Raw genomic sequence first — 22,480 nt, forward strand, 5'->3', positions numbered from 1 at the left:
CACCATCAGGAGACTTGAAACTGAATATAACCCCATTCTGAGATCTGAACCCATTCTGGTCTGGGAAAATCTGATTGGGGTAACCAGGGAAGCCAGATGCCTAGACAACAGAGGACTACAAACTACACTGGTAAGGGTGGAGATATGGCCCAGTCAAAGGAACAAGCTTACACCTCAATCAAGATACAGTTGAGATATTGTTTCACTTTAAGGAAACAATCAATTAAAGATTTTCAAAGAAGTATGTTAAATCAAATAAAAAACCAAATCAATGAGTTCAGGGAAGATAGCAAAAGAGATGAACCATATAATGAAAACACTGGACATACAAAAGGTAGAAATTGAAAGTTTGAAAAACCAACTGACAGAATCTATGGAAATGAAAGGCACAACACAAGAGATGAAAAACACAATGGAGACATACAACAGCAGATCTCAAGAGTCAGAAAAAAACACTCAGGAACTGGAGAACAAGACACCTGAAATCCTACACACAAAAGAACAGATAGGGAAAAGAATGGAAAAATATGAGCAACAGCTCAGGGAATTGAATGACAACATGAAGCGCATAGATGTACATGTCATGGGGGTCCCAAAGGAGAAGAGAAGGGAAAAGTGGCAGAAGCAATAATAGAGGAAATAATCAATGAAAATTTCCCATCTCTTATGAAAGACATAAAATTACAGATCCAAGAAGCTCAGTATACCCCAAACAGAATAGATCTGAATAAACCTACACCAAGACACTTAATAATCAGATTATCAAATGGCAAAGACAGAGGATCCTGAAAGCAGCAAGAGAAAAGCAACCCATCACATACAAAGGAAGCTTGATAAGTGGAAACCATGGAGGCAAGAAGGAAGTGGTGTGATATATTTAAGATACTGAAAGAGAAAAACCACCAACCAAGAATCCTATATCCAACAAAACTGTCCTTCAAATATGAGGGAGAGTTTAAAATATTCTCTGATAAACAGACAATGAGAGAGTTTGTGGGCAAGATACCTGGTCTATAGGAAATAGTAAAGGGAGCACTACAGACAGATAGCAAAAGACAGGAGTGAGAGGTTTGGAACACAATTTTGGGTCATGGTAGCACAACAACGTAAGTACACTGAACAAAGATGACTGTGTGTATGGTTGAAAGAGGAAGGTTAGGAGCATGTGGGACACCAGAAGGAAAGAGGAAAGTTAAAATACTGGGACTGTATAACTCAGTGAAACCTAGGGTGCTCAACAATTGTGATAAAATGTACAAATATATTTTTACATGAGGGAGAACAAATTAATGTCTACATTTCAAGGTGTTAAAAATGGGGTGGTATTGAGGAAAAAATACAATCAATGCAAACTAGAGACTATAGTTAGCAGAAATATTGTATTATGCTTCCTTTAATGTAACTAAGGCAATGTACCAAACTAAATGCATATGAAAGGGAGACATAAGGGAGGGGCATGGGACTTTTGGCATTGGTGATGTTGTCTGACTCTTTTATTCTACTTTAGTTTAATTCAGTCTTTCCTTTGTTGCTTTTTAGCTGTCATTTTTTTTCTTTCTTTTTCTTTTTCTTTTGTCTCTCTACCTTCTTTGATTCTTCCTCCTTCTTTGTGGAAGAACTGGAGATGTCCTTATATAGATAGTGATGATGGTGGTGAATGCATAAATACGTGATTATACAGGGAACCATCGATTGTTTACTCAGGATGGAATATATACTGTGTGAACAAAATTGTCTTAAAAAACAAAACAAAATGGATTGATGAAGAAACCTTGAGGGCACTGTATTGAGTGAAATAAGTTAGACACATAAGGACAAATATTGTATGGTCTCACTGATACGAACTAATTAGAATATGTAAACTCATAGACATGAAATATAAGTTACCAGGATATAGAATGAGGCTAAAGAATGGGGAGCGGTTGCTTATTATGAGCAGAATGTTTAACTAGGTTGAACTTCAGTGTTTGGAAATGGACAGAGGTGATGGTAGCACATTATTGTGAGAATAACTAACAGTGCTGAATGGTGTGTGAATGTGGTGGAAAGGGGAAGCTTAAAGTTACGTATGTCACCAGAAGGAAAGTTGGAGGTTAGAAGATGGGAATGTATAAAACAGTGAGCCTTGTGGTAGGCAATATCTGTGATTAACTGTACAAATATTAGAAATCTCTTTCATGAAGTAGAACAAATGTATGACACTATAGCTAGAAGTTAATAATAGAGGGGTATATAGGGAAAAATATACCTATTGCAAACTATGTATTACAGTTAATAGTATTTTAACATTGTTTCATCAATAGTAACAAATGTACTATACCAATACTATGAGTCAGTAATGGAGGGGATGGGGGTTAGGGTTATGGGAAGATTTGAGTTTTCTTTTTTTGTCTTTATTTCTTTTCTGGAGTAATGAAAATGTCCTAAAAATTGAAAAAAACTAATTAATTGTGGTGATGGATGCACAGCTCTATGATGGTACTGTGGGCAATTGATTGTGCCCTTTGGATCTTTGGATGATTGTATGGTATGTGAACAGTCTCAATAAAATTAAATTAAAAAAAAAAAAACCTTCAGTGGCTCCCTATTGTTTATCTGATACATTCCTTAGCCTGCCTTTTTTTTTAAATTCAATTTTATTGAGATATATTCACATACCATGCAGTCATACAAAGCATACATTCAGTTGTTCACAGTACCATTATATGGTTGTGCATTCATCACCAAATTAATTTTTGAACATTTTCATTACCACACACACAAAAATAATAAGAATAAAAATTAAAGTTAAAAAGAACAATTAAAGTAAAAAGGAACACTGAGTGCCTTTTTTTTTTTTTGCCCCCATTTTTCTACTCATCCATCCATACACTGGACAAAGGGGAGTGTGGTCCATATGGCTTTCCCAATCACATTGTCACCCCTCATAAGCTACATTTTTATACAATCGTCTTCAAGACTCAAGGGTTCTGGGTTGTAGTTTGATAGTTTCAGGTATTTACTGCTAGCTATTCCAATTCTTTAGAACCTAAAAAGGGTTGTCTATATTGTGTGTAAGAGTGCCCACCAGAGTGACCTCTCGGCTCCTTTTGGAATCTCTGCCACTGAAACTTATTTCATTTCCTTTCATTTCCCCCTTTTGGGATGTTCTCCATCCCATGCTGCCGGGTCTAGATTTCTCCCCAGGAGTCATATTCCACGTTGCCAGGGAGATTCACTCCCCTGGGTGTCAGATCCCACATAGTGGGGAGGGCAGTGATTTCACCTGCCAAGTTGGCTTAGCTAGAGAGAGCCTTAGCCTGACTTTTAAGGCCCTCCATACCATGCCTATAACCTACTTACCCAGGCTTTCTTGCCTCTTCTCATCCTTCAGACAAACACAGTTACATTGTGTCTGCACACACCCCAACTTCCCTTCCTTCAAAGCGTCTCTTCCAGATTCTCTTACTCCCTCTGCTCGAAGTCCCCATTCTACAGATAAAGAATTGAAGGTCCAGAGAAAGCAAATGGCTTGTCCCTACAGCTGGCATGCATTTGTGACACTTCCTTTCTCAGCCCAGCTTCTGGCTGTGGGACCCCACTTGGGTTAACAGTGCTGTTAAAATCAGCCTCATTTTGTGCTTGGGATGGAGAGAACTCTCCTTCCCCCCATTTCAGACAGGCCCATTCTCTGCCATAGGAGTTGCCAGAGGACGTGGCAGCAAAACAGCACTCAACACCCTTCTGCAAGAGGGTGTAAGCATTTTGGATGGGGCGTGGGGGAGGAAAGAGCACACTCTTTAGGAAGAGAAAGTCCTTGTGTTCATTATTTGCAGTGAGAAGAATGTGAGTTCTGGGCAGTCATGGGCCAAGCTGTTCTATGAATGGGACCCTTGAATTAACATTGCAGAGTTTCCTAAAGCTGCTAATCGGATTAGCTGTGTAGTGAAGGAAGTACTTAGCGGGATACACACACAGATGCGCACGCAGGCGCACACACAGGCACACAGACGCCAACCCTCTTGCACTCTCCTGGATGTGACAGTTGCAGAACCCGCCTGCCCTGGTTCTGCCTGCTTACGTATCTTTCCTCCTAACCATACATGATGCAGAGGGGAAGCCGTGCATTAGATGCTTTGGACTTTGGGTTTGTTTGTTTCTTCCTAAAGAGCCCAGGAAGCCAACGTGGAACATTTCCATCTTTGCAAATGTCTGAGGGTCTGGAGAGGAAATCTTATCCTGCATTTCCATTTGGAGAATGGGTCTGATTTCTCGATCTTTATAATCAGGTCTCTGAAAGGGGAAACGGTTTTAATTACTCATTGGCTCTGCTGGAGGCTGATGTTTCCCTCCTCGTCGAGTCTGAACCACTGGGCCGTATCCATCTCGATTTCAGAAAGCAGCCTAGCTCCACACTCTCACTTCCTAAACATCTGCTGTCTGGGTGAGGCATCTTCTTAAACCTGATGGGTTGGGTATCAGCATTCAAAATAATAAATAAGCAGGAGAGAGTCAAAGACGTGCTTCCCTGCTCTGGGCCTCATCTCTGAATCACAAAGTCCCTTCCACCTGGCACACCTGTTGGCTCCTGGAGTTCCTTTTTCTACTCTGGCCATGACTTGGAGTGGCACATGCTACCCTAACCTGGTCCCAGTGTTCTTGTCTGAGTAGAGGCACTGATGAAACCACGTTCTCATTTCTCTCAAACCAGTTTGAGCTCTGCTATTTCAAGCTAGAGAAAAGAAGGGGAGCAATGGCTATTGCACATTGCGGGGCTAAATTTAGGCCTAAAAGGGTAATTCATATCCATGAGATGCCCAAATGTACTAGGAGCCCCAAATCAGGGTTTCTGGGTCCTGCCTTCCCAGGTTAGGGTCTAAAAAGAGACCCAACATGTCTCTGCTTCCAAAATATTTTTAGTTTGAGGATCTAGAGAGAACCTGTGGGTGAGTTGTTTTAAGCTGCTTCTACCCCCCCTGGAGATATCCCCCAGGTTTTGTAGACGTGGCTTCATAATTTCACTAATTTTGGGGGGTGGGGTGGATGGGTAGGAATGCTGTTAACCAAGTGTCTACGTGAAAAACGGGACAGTGGGTGGCTCCCGGTGGCATCTTGTAGGAGGGACAATGTCTTCAGCTTATGAATAAATGAAAGTCTTGATGGGGCAGTTCTTTGCATTTAAGTCTGTCTTCTCTCACGTCATGTAATGTCAAGTGCCATTTCTTCAAAATCTGGTCACTTCTGCTGCAGGGGCTGCTGGTTTGGAAAGGGGCACCAGAGGCTGCCTGGGATCACTTGTACTCATCTCCATCCTTTCCCTGCTCTCCTCAGGAGCCAGGTGAGGAGGGGGGCCCAGAGAATCATGTCTTGGTGACTTCTTTTCTTTCCATACATTGTACTTGACATATGGGGGATCACAGATCCCTTTGAGAATCGAACATGATGAGCACTTAAAAAAAAAAAAAAATCCAAATACCCAATACATAAAAATACACAATTCTGCTTACAATTTCTAGAGATTTAACTATTCCATGGATCCCAAATCATGGAACACTGATCCATGGTCTCTTTTTCTGTCAGCCTCCTTGCTGTTGGAGATGCTTTTCTTGTGAGAACTCCGGGCCTTGTCAGATGGCAGTGTAGAAAGATGTGGTATTGGAGTCAGGCAGGCTCTCTGCTAGAGTCTGGCTCTGTATTTATTAGTTGTGGGACCCAGGGTAATTCATTCTTTATTTATAAGATGGGGTAAGAATACCTGCCTTGCAGGGAGGATTGAATGAGTGTAGGAGGTAAAGCACTTCTCTCAGGGTCTGTCACCAGGTAGTTGCTCAATAAATACTAGCCACCGTGGCTGCCCCTTTGCTGGCTTCTCTGTGTTCACTTGTCCTTGGCCCACTTCTGTGACCGAGACCCCACACTCCCAGTTATTCTTCATTGCAGTTCTCTGCCAGCGTCTTCTTGAGGTCTCTCAGCTGGACTTGCACCAGCAGGCTCCGATTTGGATCCCAACCAGCATATGAGAAAGCTCTGTTTCAACCCAACTTAAAGACTTCTCTCATCTTCCCACGTCACAAAGTTGACCAAAGGGATATTTGAAAATGGATTAGATACTGGTTTCTCTTTAATAGCAATGACAAAAAGAGTAATAATAACCAACACTTGTGGTGTACTAGTTTTCTGTGTTACATGCTTGATATACATTGCTTCATTTAATATTCACCTGCTAGGTCTCTGTGGTAGGTAGTAATATTATCCATAAATGTGAAAACTAATTTTCAGAGAGGCAAGTAGCCTGTCTTTGATCACACAACTAATTATTGTCAGAGCCACAATTATGGTGTAATTGTCCAATGCCAAAGGACTACTTTTAACCTGTATACCCCATTGCTTCTAGAAACAGCTGCTGGCATCACTACTACCCCTATCCCTTTGAGCTGCTGAAGACTTGGTCTCTCCACCACTACCCTTGAGATGTGATGGTAAAAGACCGGGACAAGTTCTGTGAGCCTGCAGGGGCTGCACCTCAACCTGCCCTGTATTATTCTCAGGTTGCCATTCCATGGACCCCTTGCTCCATCACCCAGACCATAAGCAGCTGTGCCTTGCCTTTGTTTGGTCTTGACTCTCCCTCTTTAGTCCCAGCACCAGGCTGTGCAGATAAATGGTGCCAGATGAACCCTTGAGAATTGTGGCTGGGCCCTGACCTGAGGACTGCCTGGTGACCTCGTGTGCGTCCCTGCTCCCCACAGAGGTCAGTCAGGGTTAGGACTGAGGGTTTGAGTGTGCAATGCCTCAGAGCCCACCTGGGATCAGGAGTGGTGATGAAAGAACTGCTCAAGGGTGGTGCCCTGGGCTGGGCAGCCCCAGATCATCTTACAGGCAGTGTCTGAGAGGGGCATCTTTTGGGCATGCAGTCAATAGCTTGTTTTTACTGGGCCCTTTGTTCAGATTCCTAGAAGGAAAATGTGGTTATTCAGGATCTTCTCTAAGCCAGAGAGTGAGAGCCAGGGCTTCCTGCTCACCCCTCCAGGCTCCTTTCAGCCTCTTTCTCTTCCCAGACCTGTGGGCCCGGCAGCTAACCTCCCAGTTTCACCCCTGCCCATCCCACGAGATTTCTCCTGGGCTTCTGCAGGTTAGAACTTGATGTTTATGTACTGGACATGCTATTCGGTTAGGCCCGCCTCTCTCTGCCCCGGCTGCTCTGCTGCCTTTTTGACATCAGCAACAGGATTAGATCACCTCCCTCCCTCCCTGCCTCCTCTAGTTCCCTCCTTCAGGTAACCAGTGTTTATTGGGGGTCTCATGTGTGTGGCACCAACGATGCAGCAGCATCCACCTTTCTCCCATCGTAAGGGAGACTGAGTTTTAATGATGAGATGATTATTGTCATATTCTGGGGGCAGCAGAGAAGGGGCCAGGCTTGGAGGAGCAGGACCTAGGATTGAAAGCAGCCTCTGGGAGGGATGGCCCAGGTGACAGCTGTGGTCCAGGCGAGGGGCTGGTGTTGGGGGACCAGCCTGGGCCACAGGGCCTGACCCACAGGGAGGCTGGAGTGTGCAGTGACAGGCCCAGGCAAATAGCAGCAGACTAATAGGCTTCTGGTTTTGTGGGGGGAACTTCAAAAGGACCAGGCAAGGTTCCCTACTTCTTGAGTGAAGTAGAAGTTAGGGGGACACTGGAGCAGGGACTTGGTCTGAGAGAATAAGGAGGACAAGAGTCAGAAACAAAGCAGATGTCCACAGATCAAAATCATGGCCCTGGTCAAGCTGGGCCAGAGGTGAGGGGAATGTGCTGCTGAGACCCTTGAGCCTTAAGTATGAACTGCATCAGGACCCCTGACCGAGGACAGGGCTGACCCCAAAGCCAAGGCCTGGGCTCAGCCTGCCGACCGCAGTCAACCTGCCTTAGCTGGGAGACGAGCAGGATTGAGGCACAGGGGCCAGGCAAGTTCTGGCAGTTAGTCTACACATACAATTTTTAATTCAGTACTTCACTTGAGATGATAAAGAAGCATCTAATAACATGCACATCTGCTCTTGGGGAAGGAAAAAAGAATGCGACATAAGGATCCTATCATCTCATTCCTTGAGGCCTCACTCCGGGGTTGACATACCGTGGATTGAAGCCAGGGTTCACTGAGAATGTAAAGTGGTGGAGAAAGTAAATTCACCTTTAGGTTGGTTTCTGTTGTGACCACACTTGTCAGAATTTGGAGAAGCTGGGCTGGGGGTCCACCTGGACCCACAGTGGGGGGCAGAGCCAGGCATGGGCAGGGCTGGGGCTACTCTTAATTCCCACTGGGAGATGGTTATCCAAGGGCCCCTCATGGGCCATGAATGTGGGAGCCTGAGCCATTGCGGGATTAGCTGAAGAAACCAGGACAAACAAGAGTTTAGTACCTGACATTCAGCCAAGATTGTTTTAGTCGTAAGATACGGAAACCTACTCAAGACTCCTCAAGTAAAAGTTTTAAGAATATATTCTCATGGGCATAGAGCCAGCCTCTTGGGACTGGACTAGGAATTGGAGAGAAGAGAACAAGGCTGATCTCTCTTCTCAGGGGTTGCAAAGCATCTCTCATTTTTGCTTTTGGCTCCTCTTCTTCCACCTGATCCAACAAGGCCGCCCTGCCTGACTCTACATCGTGATCCCTCAATCCAAGCATCCTCCGCTGAATGCCTCCAGTACCCGCCTGTGTAGCAGTGCTGTGGAAGCTGTAAGAGTAGAGGAGATCTCCAAGTTAAGGAGTGTAAAATTAGAGGAGGAGAGAGCTGACAACTGAGCCCTGGGGGAGTTGGGAGATGGGACATGGAAATGACCTGAAAATGGAGGTAGGTTGGTGGGTCCGTGTCTGTGGTTCAGGGGAAGGGCGGCTGACCGAGCAGCCTCTGGTTTGTGGGAGTGGGGGCCGGTGGGCTGACCCCGTGGGGGTGGAGGTGGACCACGCTGGGGTGGTCCAGCTTCTTTTTGGGTTAACTTGGCCTTTCGGGCTGAGCCTGGTAATCTCACCCTCACTTTACCCTTTATGATATCATTTTCTTGGAAAAATACATTGTGAGTTTCCATAACTGTCTTAGTAAATGACATGTGGGGGCACAGCTTCATGAGAGCTGGGGATTGCTTGTGTTGGGCAAGGATCCAATCTTTGCCTCTCAGTTCTGACAAACAGAAGGATTGAGTGGGCCTTTTGTCTACCCCATTTCCCCAAGCGTCGCTCTTTTAGTTCCTTATAGTCTGATTCTACTCTTGCTCTCCTTTAACTGTGGGTATGTGTTTTGTTTGCTTTTATTGAATGGAATTGTATGTTTCCTGCCTTAATTTAAATAGTAGTTGATCTCTAAAGCAGAATGAAATGAAATAAACCATACTTAAAGTATTTTTATTTATGCAGTCTTCCAATCAATTTTTCAGTATCAGTGGCCTAAATATAAAAGTGCTCACTACTCTGATTTAAAAGAACCCTGTGATGAATCCTTTTTGATAAAAAAAAATTTTTTTTTGAATACTTTTGTCCAATAAGTAATCACTTCCTAAAACTTTGGAACTTAGCATTTTCCGTTTTCTTAAATTTTAGCATTTTCAGTTTTCTTAAAGCTAGGCATTCTTGCTCTTGTATTTCAGAGTATCTTTTTGATGGGTGTATTTTGTTCCAGCCAAAAACCAACCTTTGGTGTAAATGCATTTACTACTCAAGTATTTTCTCGTTGAGCATGATGATGAGCTAAATTGTTTTTGGACAAAACTGGTGCCAGACCCTTCAGAGATAACCATCTGCACAGCAGGACTCGAGGATGTCGCTTCATCTTAAGGGAACCTCAGTTTCCGTATCTGTAAAATCATTACCTTCCTGAAGGCCAAGAGTGAGTCTTTTGGTTCTTCTGCCAAGAACAGTTCCCTGAATGTAGTGGGGGCTGGATACTTGGTGTTTGCTGCATGCATGGTTGAATTAGATAACCACAGTGTTGTTGTTGTCTTCATTTGTTGCCTCGTGGAACTTCAGAACTGTCTGCTCAAATTGCATCTAACCTGAGACCTTCCAGGGGGCTCCCAGAGGTGATGGCAGAGGTGTGACTATGGCCTCCTTTTGTTCCATCTCAGAAAACAACAAACAGCAGTAGGATGGAGAGAGGAGGTTAAGAGAGCCCAGCCTGTCTCCAGCAGCAGAGCTGTGTGTGGCATGGGGAGCACCTGGTGACAGGTGGACTGGACTAGGAGAGCCCGAGATGCAGCTGGATGGGCAGCAGGTGGCCTTGCTGGTGTGAGTTTGGACTGAGGCTCCCCATGGTGCTAACCTGGGGCTGATGTGCCGAATGGTCTGGCAAAGTCAGTTTTCTTCTGGGGCTTTTTACACTGAGTTCTGCAAGTCATTATTTGTGTGGTTTCAAGGAGGTCCAGAGGAAAAAGGTGATGATGGTGGTAAAGTTGCTAGTGGAATCTCGTTTGCATTCCAGTCATCAAATTTCTCTTTGTTCCCCTTTAGTGAGCCTAAAGATCCTGAGGAAAAACCTGCAGCACTGAGCCTCTGTACTTCATCCTGCCCACGTCCCGTTCCTACCGTTCCTTGCTTTCTGCATCCCACGGTTCTTTTTTTTTTTTTTTTTAATTTTATTTACTTATTTTCTCATTTTTTCTTTTCTTTTTTCTTTTTTGCTTTCCAGGTTCTTGATCACCTTCTTTCATCCTTGAACCTTGGTGCCATTGCCTAACGAACCCGTTTTCTCTGACCTTAGCACCCGCTCTGAGGCATGACTTTTCCCATTCACCCTCCGGTCCAGATGTCCTAAGAAATCACCCCACCAGCCAAATCTGGTCTGCAGATGTGTTTTGTTTGTTCTGTAATGCTTAAACTTTTTAACTTCTCTGCCAACATTTAAAAATCAGATTTCTCACAAAACATCCAGAATTCTGGCTCCTCTTGAAAAGTTGGAAGATCTGGTCATACTGGTCCAGCAACCCCATGAGGCAACAATCAGCATAATCATGGGCTGAATCCTGAATGGGCAGTTGCTCTCCAGTTTGCCACAGACCCACCACTCCCCATAATCTTTCACACTCGACCTGTTTCACTCTAGGAGTTTGAGCTTGCATGTTGGGCCAGTGGGTAGGGGGAACCATCCTCAGACCCTAATTCATGCCCCATGAAACTGGCCAGGGCCACTTCCCTCTTCTCCATCAAGGGAGGAGCATCCTGGAGCTTCACCTGTTGTCCCAAGGTAGCCTGGAAGACGATCCTTCTTCTGGAGCCTTTATTCTTCTTTCTGTTGGATTTTCAGTCTCTGGCACCTGCTTGTAATACAGAATGCCATGTCCAGGGCTCTGCATGGCATGGGGGAAACACAGAAAAGACAAACAGCACAGGACACACACAATGTTTTGCAGTGAAGGGTTTATGGCCCTGCAGTTGTGTTGGCATCAGACCAATCAGTGGAATGGGACCATTAACGAAGGGGCCGCTGCACTTTATTGGCATATGCCATCACCCAAAAGAGCACTAGTTACCTCCACCTCTATTTGCCTAGGCTGTTGAAGGGGAAGCAATGGCTCTGCAGTTCTCCTTGAACTGAGCTAACTTTTGTCCCTAAAAGGTCAGGGGCATGCCAGTGGAGTTGTAACTCTTTCTGCCTCTTTCCTCCAGTTCCTTAGAGAGGGCTTGGGTTGTCCTCTTTCTCTGACCTTTTCTTGTTTTGATTTCCTGATGGGTTCTGGTCCCTGATTTCCACTTCACTCCCCTGGTTCCATCCCACAAAGCTGGCCTGGCCTGGTTCATCCGAAAGTGGCTGTTTTTCATTAGTTTTAGCTCAGTTGGTTGAATTGCCAAACTAATGAGGCTGAGTGATGGGTTCAGTTCCTGGGTGGGCCTGTGAGCTGTACCTGCTCTCCCAGGCGGCCACCCTGCATGAGCAGACTGCAGTCCTGAGGGAGTGGGTGCCCCCATAGAGCACCGCACATCCATCACTGCTGCTGAAAACCACTCTCCGTCTGACCCAAGGAAATCGGCAAAGGTGGTCTCCATTTGTGTGGGGCGTGAAGCTCCTGCACATCCATTATTTGCTTCAGTTCAACCTCACCACAATGCTTTGTGGAAGCCAAGCTGGGATTCTTATGCCCTTTTCAGCAAGGATGCAGAGACCCAGAGGAGTCAACAGTCCAGTCCATTGTGGTGCTGGGAGGACTTAGCTCATTAGCCGCCAACTCCAGGTTCTTCCTGACGCCATCGACTGCCTCCTGCTGATGGGCCAGAACCACCTGCTTTCTCCAGGGCACCCCTTTCTTACTTCTTAACCTGATTTGATCTGAGGAGTTGGGTTCATTTGCTTCCCTCCTCTGATGCAGTGGGAAGCTGAAGGCCAGATGCCGCAGATGAGCCTGTTATGCTTGAGGAACCTGAGCGACCTCAGAGACACTGAATGAAGCACCTCTTCCCTCTGTCATCCTTAGTGAGAAATCTTCTTTTCTGCAGGATAGAAAGTGCCTAACTGAATGCTCTTCATTGTCTAGGGGTTTCCTTCTCCTTCTCGGCTCTATGGGAAGGAGCAACGAGACAAACACAGTGTTATGCTGTGGAAAGAGCCAATGCTGGGGAATCAGAGCCTCCCAGCACTGCTACGCACCGGCTGGTGACAGCAAACTAAATGGCTTTATCTCATTGAGCCTCAATTTCCTCATCTGTGAATGGGGGATAACAATAATAATGCATCACCCCACACAGGGGCAGTGAGAACTATGGAGATAATTTATACAGGCATTAGTCAAATTCAGTCCCATTCAAATGAATGTATTTGTTAGGTATCTGCTAGGGATACCGCATGGTAGAGTCCCAGTTCTCAAGGAACTATCTGTCTTACAGGGTGACAGATTGGTTCAAATAATTATACTACAGGCACAGTATGAGCAGAGCAGGGAGCTCCTTGAGGACAGGGGCTGTGTCTGATCCACTTTTCTCTCCCTGGCACCTGGCCAGGCATGAGGGAATGAATGATGAATAAGTAAAGGTCAACGAGGGAGGTGAAAGCGAAGCACAGAGGAAGGCGATGGCTTCATGGAAGAGGTGACATTTGACCTGGACCTTGAAGGATTTTGATTAGGGTTGCAGGGGGAGGGAAGAGCCTGAACAAGGGCATGGAGGGGGAACTTGGCCATGAGATCTGAGGACCCGGGAAGTGTATGGTTCAGGGTGATGGCAGGAGGGTGAAAGGGTGGGACGAGGGAGTGTGGGAGAGGAGTTGGAAAGGCATGTTGGGCTCACACTCTGGTAGGAACGGGTGGAGTAGGGACTCGCCTGAGGAGGCTGCCCCTTTCCCCATCTCAGGACCTGGGCACACGAGCCGTTCTCTTCCTGGAAGGTCTTCGCCGCCCACCTCCCGTGTTTCCCTGACGCTCAGCCAGCTGCTCTCTGGGAAGCCTCCTAACCCTGGATTGCTTCCTCTTTCTCCCAGGCTGGACTGTGAGACCCGAGAGGTGGGAATTATTTATCTGTGCTTTCCCAGTCAGTGCCTAATCCTGTGATGATTGCCTGTTAGATGCTCAATAAATTTTCCGAATAAATGAACCATCACAAAATGAAATTCTGTTTCTGCTAGACTCACCACAATTGAACATTACCATGTTTGTTTGTTCGTTTGTTTGTTTTTGCTAATTTGGAAAATGGTACTTTGTCTTTGCTATTATTTTCATTTCTCAAGGTTAAACTTCTTTTATATGATTATCTACTAACTAAAATCTACTTTTGTCACATGCTCACCAATTTCCTTTAACCGTGTATCTATTGGAAACAAGATTTTTCTCATCAATTTGCATGAACTATTTATATAGCATGGATAGTAACAATTTTTTAAATTTTTTATTAACTTTATATAAAAAAACAATAAAAAAACACATTTCAAACAAAACCAAAACAAAGGAATAAGAAAAACAACTAACCTAAAATAACTACATTGCTTCCAACATGTTCCTACCCTACCCCAAGAAAATGAATATAACCAAATAAAGGAATAAGAAAAACAATTAACTTTAAATAACTACATTTCTGTGAACTTGTTCCTACCATCCTCTCCAGAAATTAACAAACCATAGTCGTTCCTGAGCATTCCCAGAACATTAAGTTTACCCTCCATAACTTATCTGTTCTTATTAGATTATCATTCCTCCTTCACTAGTTGCTGTCTATCGCTAGGTCCCCTACATTCTACAATATAAACCATTTATTTTACATTTTCACAGAGTTCACATTAATGGTAACATACAATATCTCTCTTTTTTGTGCCTGGCTTATTTCACTCAGCGTTATGTCTTGAAGGTTCATCCATGTCATATGTTTCACGACCTCGTTTCTTCTTATCGCTGTGTAGTATTCCATTGGTGTGTCTATACCACATTTTATTTATCCACTCATCTGTTAAAGGACATTTGGGTTGTTTCCATCTCTTGTCAATTGTGAATAATGCTGCTATGAACATTGGTGTGCAGAAATCTGTTCGTGTCACTGCTTTCGGATCTTCCGGGTACATACCGAGAAGTGAAAATTGCTGGGTCGAAGGGTAACTCTATGTCTAGTTTTCTAAGGAACCTCCAGAATGTCTTCCAAAGTGGCTGTACCATTATACAGTCCCATCAATAATGGATAAGAGTTCCAATTTCTCCACATCCTCTCCAGTGTTTGTAGTTTCCTGTTTGTTTAATGGCAGCCAATCTAATTGGTGTGAGATGATATCTCTTTGTTGTCTTAATTTGCACCTCCCTAATAGCTAGTGAAGCTGAACATTTTTCCATCTATTTTTTGGCCATTTGTATTTCTTCGTCAGAGAACTGTCTTTTCATGGCTTTCACCCATTTTATAATTGGGCTGTCTGTACTATTGTCACTGAGTTGTAGAATTTCTTTGTATATGCAAGATATCAGTCTTTTGTCAGATATGTGGTTTCCAAATATTTTTACCCATTGAGTTGGCTGCCTCTTCACCTTTTTGACAAATTCCTTTGAGGTACAGAAGCCTTTAAGTTTGAGGAGTTCCCATTTAGCTATTTTTTTCTTTTGTTGCTTGTGCTTTGGGTGTAAGGTCTAAGAAGTGACCTCCTAATACAAGGTCTTGAAGATGTTTCCCTACATTATCTTCTAGGAGTTTTGTGGTACTGTCTCTTATATTGAGGTCTTTTGAGTTAATTTTTGTGTAGGGTGTGAGGTAGGGGTCCTCTTCCATTCTTTTGGATATGGATATCCAGCTCTCTGAGCCCCATTTGTTGAATAGACTGTTATGTCCCAGTTCAGTGGTTTTGGGGGCCTTACCAAAGATCAGTCAGCCGTAGATCTGGGAGTGTGAATAGTAACAATTTGTTATCTGCAATGTGGATATTTTCCCTCATGTGGTTGGTTTGTTTCCATTTTGAGGAGTTAGGCTTTCTAATAGAGGAAAGTTATAAAGGTTTGAAGATAAACATGTCAAACCAAATTTTTTTTTCTTGTTCTTCTAAACTTAGAAAATCATTCCTAACATAGCTTTGAGAAATACCTTCTGTTTTTTATAGAGTTTTTCTATGGTTTGTTTGCTTATGTTTACCTATTTCGATCCATTTGGTTTTATCAGGGGTAGATTTTTTTTAAATTCAGTTTTATTGAGATATATTCACAAATCATACAATCATCCATGGTGCACAATCAACTGAGGGGGTGGTGACGGGAGACGCACCCAGGGCCACATTCTGTCCTCAGTGGGGGTGGCTGGGGAGCAGCAGGCTGATGTGTGGGGAGAGGTTCAAGTGGGGGAGACATGGAGGGCTGGTCCAGTGTGGTCCTGGCCAGAGCTTACTGCACAGTATGGTCCTCAGGAAACAGGAGGTGGAGGTTTCCTAAGGTGACCTGACAAATACTCATCAGTATAGCTGAATTCCAACAGTGTGCCAGATACCATATTAGATGCTACTCACAACTCCAAAAATAGATCCTTTTATACCCATTTTTATGGATGATGAAACTAAGGCTCAGTGAGATTTGGTATCTTGCCAAAGATCATTCAGGTCAAAAAATCTGTGCTACCGAGCTAGGTGAGGCATTCCCCTTCTATGTTCTGTCCTGCCTGACTCCCTCCCATCTCCACTTGTTGAAACCCTTCTTGTCCTTCAATGCCACCTCCAGGAAACCCTCCTGGACTTACAGGTTGGGAGTGGGATTCCCTCTGGGTGGTTGCTCTCTGTTCTTTGTGCCTTATGGCTTCTGTGGGTAGGGCAGTGCCTGGCTCACGGCTGTTTCCCCCCACTTGGCCCAGCACCCCATGGAACTGACTTGATTCAAGGCAGGTGGTGAGCCCTGGCCAGAGGTTGGCCCTTTGGATGGCTGTAAGGGAATCTGGTGGTTCTGAGTTCAGCCCTCCTTCATGTCTGGAAGAGTCACTCTCTACTCCTGAGGAAGGACCTGATCAGTCTTCAGGGTCATCTAGTGTGATTCCTGGTATAGGGCTGAGAGCTCTGACTGGGGTTTTCTGCTGCAGGTTCCTGGGTCTAGTGCAGCCCTGCTGGTGGAGTGGGGTTCTCCTTGGAGAAGGAGAATGGTTTGCCAGAGGCAACTTCCCTGGGGCTGAGGAGCCCATTCATCACCTGCCTTCTCCTCCCTGCCCTCATCCCTCTTCTCCTCCTCTTTCTCCGAGATCCTGCCCTAGCTCCTGAGAACTTCACACGCAAGAAATCAGACATGACTCTCTAAGCCTTCAGAAACATCCCTGAAATGGGAACCCAGAGAGATCTCCCTGAGATCATGAATCTTTGTCTTCTGTCTGCTCAGAGAGTCAGGAGCTGGGATTTTCCTGACCCTTTTTATTGTTGACATTTAATGAATATTGAGGTTAGAATCCGTAGCCTGGTATCATAAAGGCCATCAGTGGAGTTGGACTGTCCTGGGATTGCATCTGGGCTTTGCCTTTTACTAGCTGTATGACTGTGTGTGCATTAATTAACTTTCCTAAGCCTCAGTTTTCCCATTTGCAACTGATGCTAGTAATAGTCCCTCCTTCATAGGACTGTGCTCACAATTAAATAAGAAAATACATTTAATGCAACAAACACAGTCCTCGGCACATATGAGTGCCCAGTAAATATTATTGGTTCCATCAGTGGAGCTGTAGCCTGTAATTTTGGACCTTCTACCCAGTGGCTGGCACTTGACTATCTTGGCCAATCAGCTGCACTTTCCCAGGCAGTGATAAAAGAAAATGGGATGATTGCATATAACCTTATCACATGAGTCTTTTCTCAGAGTATATATTTAATTTTTATACAGTTTAATATCTCAAATTGTTATAGGTAAGAGCCATATGGAGCAAGGTTTAAAGAAATACCATGCCAGTTAAAATGAGATGCCTTCCGTTCTCTGATTGTCGGTGACTATCAATGGATTCTCACCCTAAACTTGGTTTTATTAAGTCAGCTTTAAGGAGAAATTGAACTTTTTTTCTTGGCTTGTGATGCTTCAGATATAAAATATCTTCTTTCTGTGGCTTATTGTTTCATCCCATCCTGCTCCTTCTGGCTTTGGAACAGTTTTAGTGTCAATAATGATAATAATAGTAGTAATAATAGGCTAACTCTTAATGAATGTGAATGCTGATTATGTATCAGGCATTGTTCTACACTTTGCACTGATTATCTCCATTACTTTTCATAACAAGTCTACGAGGTAGATCTTTTTATCCCCATTTATGACGAGGAAACTGAGACACAATGAGCTTAATTGACTTTTAAGGTCATACATCTTATAAGTGGCAAAGTAAAGTTTCAACTCTAGACTTCCTGGGTCCAGAGCTTGCACTCTATGCCCATCTTGTAAATCATCTGACCTGCTAGAACCATAGGAATACAGAGATCAGGCAAGATCGGGCTGTTACATCTGTAACAGTGAACCTTACCTGGCATATCCACGCCCGTGTATAGGCCCCTCCCTCATTGACTCCAGGCTTGAACATGTGTCTTACTTTGATCAATAGGAAATTAGCAAGCATGATGTAAGCAGAAGCTTAGAAGTGCTTGCACATTCGGGCTCATCCTTCTGGAATGCTGCCATTTGGAAACTCGAGACCATCCTGTTGTGAGGAGAGGTGGCATGGAAGAGAACCGAGGAACTCAGGCGACAGTCAGCTCCGAGGCCCCAGCCGTGTGGCTCCAGGTGAGCCATCCCAGCCATTTCAGCTGTCTCAGCTGAGGCCCCAGACATTGTGAAGCAGAGTCAATCTGGCCCCATTCGTGCCTTGCCCAAATTCCTGGCCCAGAGAATCATAAGCAAGCACAGAATGGTTGTTTTTTAGGCTACTCTGTTGAAAAGGATGGCTTATTATGAGGCAATAAGTAACAAAAAGTGCCAAGAAGCCAAGGCCAGGCTGGGCCAGGTGGACAAATATGCCTGGGGTTCAGGGTCAGGAGAAAACTGGAGGTTTGAAGGCAGGTAATCACCGGGGACTCCAAGAACATAGCTAAGCAGAAGGACTGGTGGTAACTCATTGAATAGTCAGAGACCAGGAAACATGCAGACACAGGAGTTCAGGATGGACAGAAGGTCCAGCACCAAGCAAAATGGACTTCCGATGGGAGGTTCTGGGAAGAGGAGAGCTCAAGTCTGCATGGTTAGGAAACCTCCCTTGAGCTCCTGGGGCAGGGGCAGATGCTGAGGCTGGAGAGACCTTCCTGCCTTCTCCGATGAGCTTTCCTCTCTTCTCTCTTGCCGAGGTGTGGACTTATTATTTTTCAGAGCAGAAAAGCAGGAAAGAAGATTGGATTACAACTTTTCCATCTGCATAAACACAACTGTGTTTCTTTCCCATTGGAAAAAGGTTTCCTTGGCAACCATCTGTGTGTGTGTGCGCACACATTCGTGCACTACAAAGCACAGAGCACATGCTCTTCGGCAAAGTGTATGCTGTAATCTAGCTGTTCTTTTAAAAAATTCTTTTTTCCCCGATTATAAAAGTAATATGTTGAGCAAAATTTGGAAATTACTAAAAATAACGTAAGAAAATGCAATTCACCCCCAAAATCATCACCCTGAGAAAATCACAGTGGACATTGTGGGTATTCCTGCCCAGTGTTTTTCCCCATGTTATTTGTGTATGCTTGTTTTAGTTCCCTGGCTTCACGACAGGAATTTATTGGCTCGTGGTTTTCAGAGGCTAGAAGGCTTGCTTCCTCCCGGGGTTGGTATCTTCTGGTTGGCTGGCAATCTTGGCTTTTCTGTTTTCCTTTCTCTTCCCAGTTCCACTGACTTCCAGCTTCTAGCTGCTCCCCATGGTTTCTCCCTCTGTGGCCTTCTCTATATGGCCTCCAGTAATAGGATTAAACCCATCCTGATTCAGTTGGGCCACACCGAGTTTCAAGTAACATCATCAGAAGGTCTGATTTACAATGGGCTCACACCCATAGGAAAGGATTAAGGTAAAGAACATGTGTTTCTGGGGTACATAACTCCACGCCACCACAGTGCTTTTTCAAAAAAGTTGAAATCATACTGGATATATTATTTCCTAACCTGCCATTTGACTTACAAAATCTTCCTATTTAGTAAGCTTTCTTCTAAAACAAATTTAAAAGTTACACAGTGTTCTATTATATCATAATTTATCTAACCACCCTTCTGTTGGGGAGATACGGTAGTTACAATCTTTCTTTATTATAAAAATGTTGAGATGAACATCCTTTGCCTGCATTGCCAATTAATTCCTTGGTATGGATATCTGGAAGTTGTATTTCTGAGTCAAAGGACATGGCTGTTTTAAAGGACTTTGATACTTCTTGCTAAATTACCTCATAAAGCGTTACCTTATTCCTCCTCCACCAGAAGGAGGATAAGATTGCTTGTTTTATTACACACTAGTCAAAATGAAATCATTTCATTAACAAAATCTGGCAATGATCTTTTAACTCACTTTCCCTTTCCCTTCTGTAGCATTTGAGATTTGGCATGGATATAAACGTTTCTTGGCATTGAGTTGCTCTTGATGACATATTGGGCATCCTTGTGGTTGCCTGGTTCATTCCTAACCAACCTTTTAAAGTGGCTTTGCTTTTTGATTTTTTCCTAATGAACAATTAAAACCTTAGCTGAGCAGATGTGTTTTTCAGCTTGTTTTCTGATGGCGGGGCCCAGTTGTTCCCTCTACTGGCCTTGCCCAGGATATTTTTCAGATCACACCTGTACTGGCCTGGGATGGAGGGCAGGGGCCTAGGAGCTTGGATTCTGAAGTCCAGTGAACCTGCACTGGAATTCAAACAATCACTTTGAATCAATCAAACAATCAATCAAGCAACCAATGAATCAATTAATCAAACAATCACTGTTGACCTTGGGTGACTTATTCATGAGCCTCAGTTCTGTCTTCTGTGAAAGAGGAATAACATTATTCCTCACAGGATTGCTGTGCATATTAAATGTGGCCAAAGGGCTGGGCAAATTAAGAATGCCTAGAACCTGGTTGACCGATAACACTCAAAAGCCCCACCCAAGCTGGCCCTGCCAGGCTCACACCCACAGCCTGAGCTCCGGCCGCATCCGACTGTCTTTCCTTTCCCTTCCTTGGGGCCTTTGTGTTTGCTCTTTTCTCTGCTAGAATACTCTCTCCTCATGGGTGTCCCCTCTCATCATTCAGATCCCAGCAACATGTCACCTACTCTAGAGTCCTGCTCTGGGTTCCCTGCTAATGTCACATACCCCCCAACACCACCTGCATCACTCTTTCATAAAACTCTGTTTTAATTTCTTCCAAGTACTTCATCTCCCTCTGAAATTATCTCATGATTTATTGCTAATTTTCATGCTTCCACCAGAATGCAGGCACTGTGAAGACAGGCACTGAGCACAACACATCAGCACATCCCATGTAGGTGCTCATCAGTGTTCCTTGAATGGTAGTAATAAAGTGATTTTTATTTATGTATTTATTTATTTTTTCATTTTTATTGAGATTGTTCAGATACCATACAATTATCCAAAGATCCAAAGTGTACAATCACTTGCCCCTGGGTACCCTCATACAATTGTGCATCCATCACCACACTTAATTTTTGTTCAATTTTTAGAAACTTTTCATTACTCCAGACAAGAAATAAAGTGAAAGATGAAAAAAGAAAAAAAGAAAAGGAAACTCTAATCCTCCCCTATCCCTAACCAACCCCCCTCAATTGTTGACTCGTAGTGTTGGTACAGTACATTTGTTACTGTTTATGAAAAAATGTTGAAATACTACTAACTGTAGTATATAGTTTGCAATAGGTATATAGTTCTTCCCTATATGCCCCTCTATTATTAACTTCTAATTGTATTACATACATTTGTTCTGGTTCGTGGAAGCGATTTCTAGTATTTGTACAGTTGATCATGGACATTGCCCACCATAGGATTCAGTTTTATACATTCCCATCTTTTGATCTCCAGCTTTCCTTTTGGTGACATATATGACTCTGATCCCCTTTCCACCTCATTCACACACCATTCAGTGCTGTTAGTTATTCTCACATCTTGCTACCGACACCCCTGTTCATTTCCAAACATTTAAGTTCATCGTAATTGAACATTCTGCTCACACTAAGCAACCACTCCCCATTCTTAAGCCTCGTCCTGTATCTTGGTACCTTATATTTCATATCTATGAGTTTGCATATTATAATTAGTTCCTATCAGTGAGACCCTGCAATAATTGTCCTTATGTGTCTGGCTTATTTCACTCAGTATATTGCCCTTGAGGTTTTGTCATCAACCCATTTTTTTTTTAATATGGTTTTGTTCACTCACCGTACATTCCATCCCAAGTAAATACTCAATGGTTCTCTGCGTGGTCATACATTTATGTGTTCACCACCTTCACCACTATCTATATAAGGGCGTCTACATTTCTTCCACAAGGCAGGAGGGAGAGTCAAAGAAGGCAGAGAGGCAAAAGGAAGAGGAAAAAAAAATGACAGCTAGGAAGCAGCAAAAGGAAAAATAACCCCAAATCAAAGTAGAATAAAGAATCAGACAATACCACCAATGTCAAGTGTCCAACATGCCTCCCCTATCCCCCCCTCTTATCTGCATTTACCTTGGTATATCACCTTTATTACATTAAAGGAAGCATAATACAATGATTCTATTAGTTACAGTTTCTAGTTTATGCTGATTGCATCCCTCCTCCAATGCCTCCCCATTTTTAATACCTTGCAAGGTTGACATTTGCTTGTTCTCCCTCGTAAAAGAACATATTTGTACATTTTATCACAATTGTTGAATACTCTAGATTTCACCAAGTCACACAGTCCCAGTCTTTATCTTTCCTCCTTTCTTGTGGTGTCTCACATGCTCCCCACCTTCCTCTCTCAACCATATTCATAGTTACCTTTGTTCAGTGTACTTACATTGTTGTGCTACCATCTCCCAAAATTGTGTTCCAAACCACGCACTCCTGTCTTCTATTACTCTGCAGTGCTCTCTTTAGTATTTCCTGTAGGGCAGGTGTCTTGTTCACAAAGTCTCTCATTGTCTGTTTGTCAGAAAA

At 43.8% G+C, this 22,480-nt stretch overlaps 1 protein-coding gene across 1 annotated transcript in view; it reads left to right on the forward strand.

The window, feature by feature from the left end:
* TLL2 (tolloid like 2) overlaps positions 1-22,480 on the forward strand; it is a 146,198-nt gene that overhangs the window by 35,421 nt on the left and 88,297 nt on the right. The window lies entirely within an intron of this gene.

The sequence above is a fragment of the Choloepus didactylus genome, chromosome 15, assembly GCF_015220235.1.
Source record: "Choloepus didactylus isolate mChoDid1 chromosome 15, mChoDid1.pri, whole genome shotgun sequence".
Classification (NCBI taxonomy): Eukaryota; Metazoa; Chordata; class Mammalia; order Pilosa; family Megalonychidae; genus Choloepus; species Choloepus didactylus.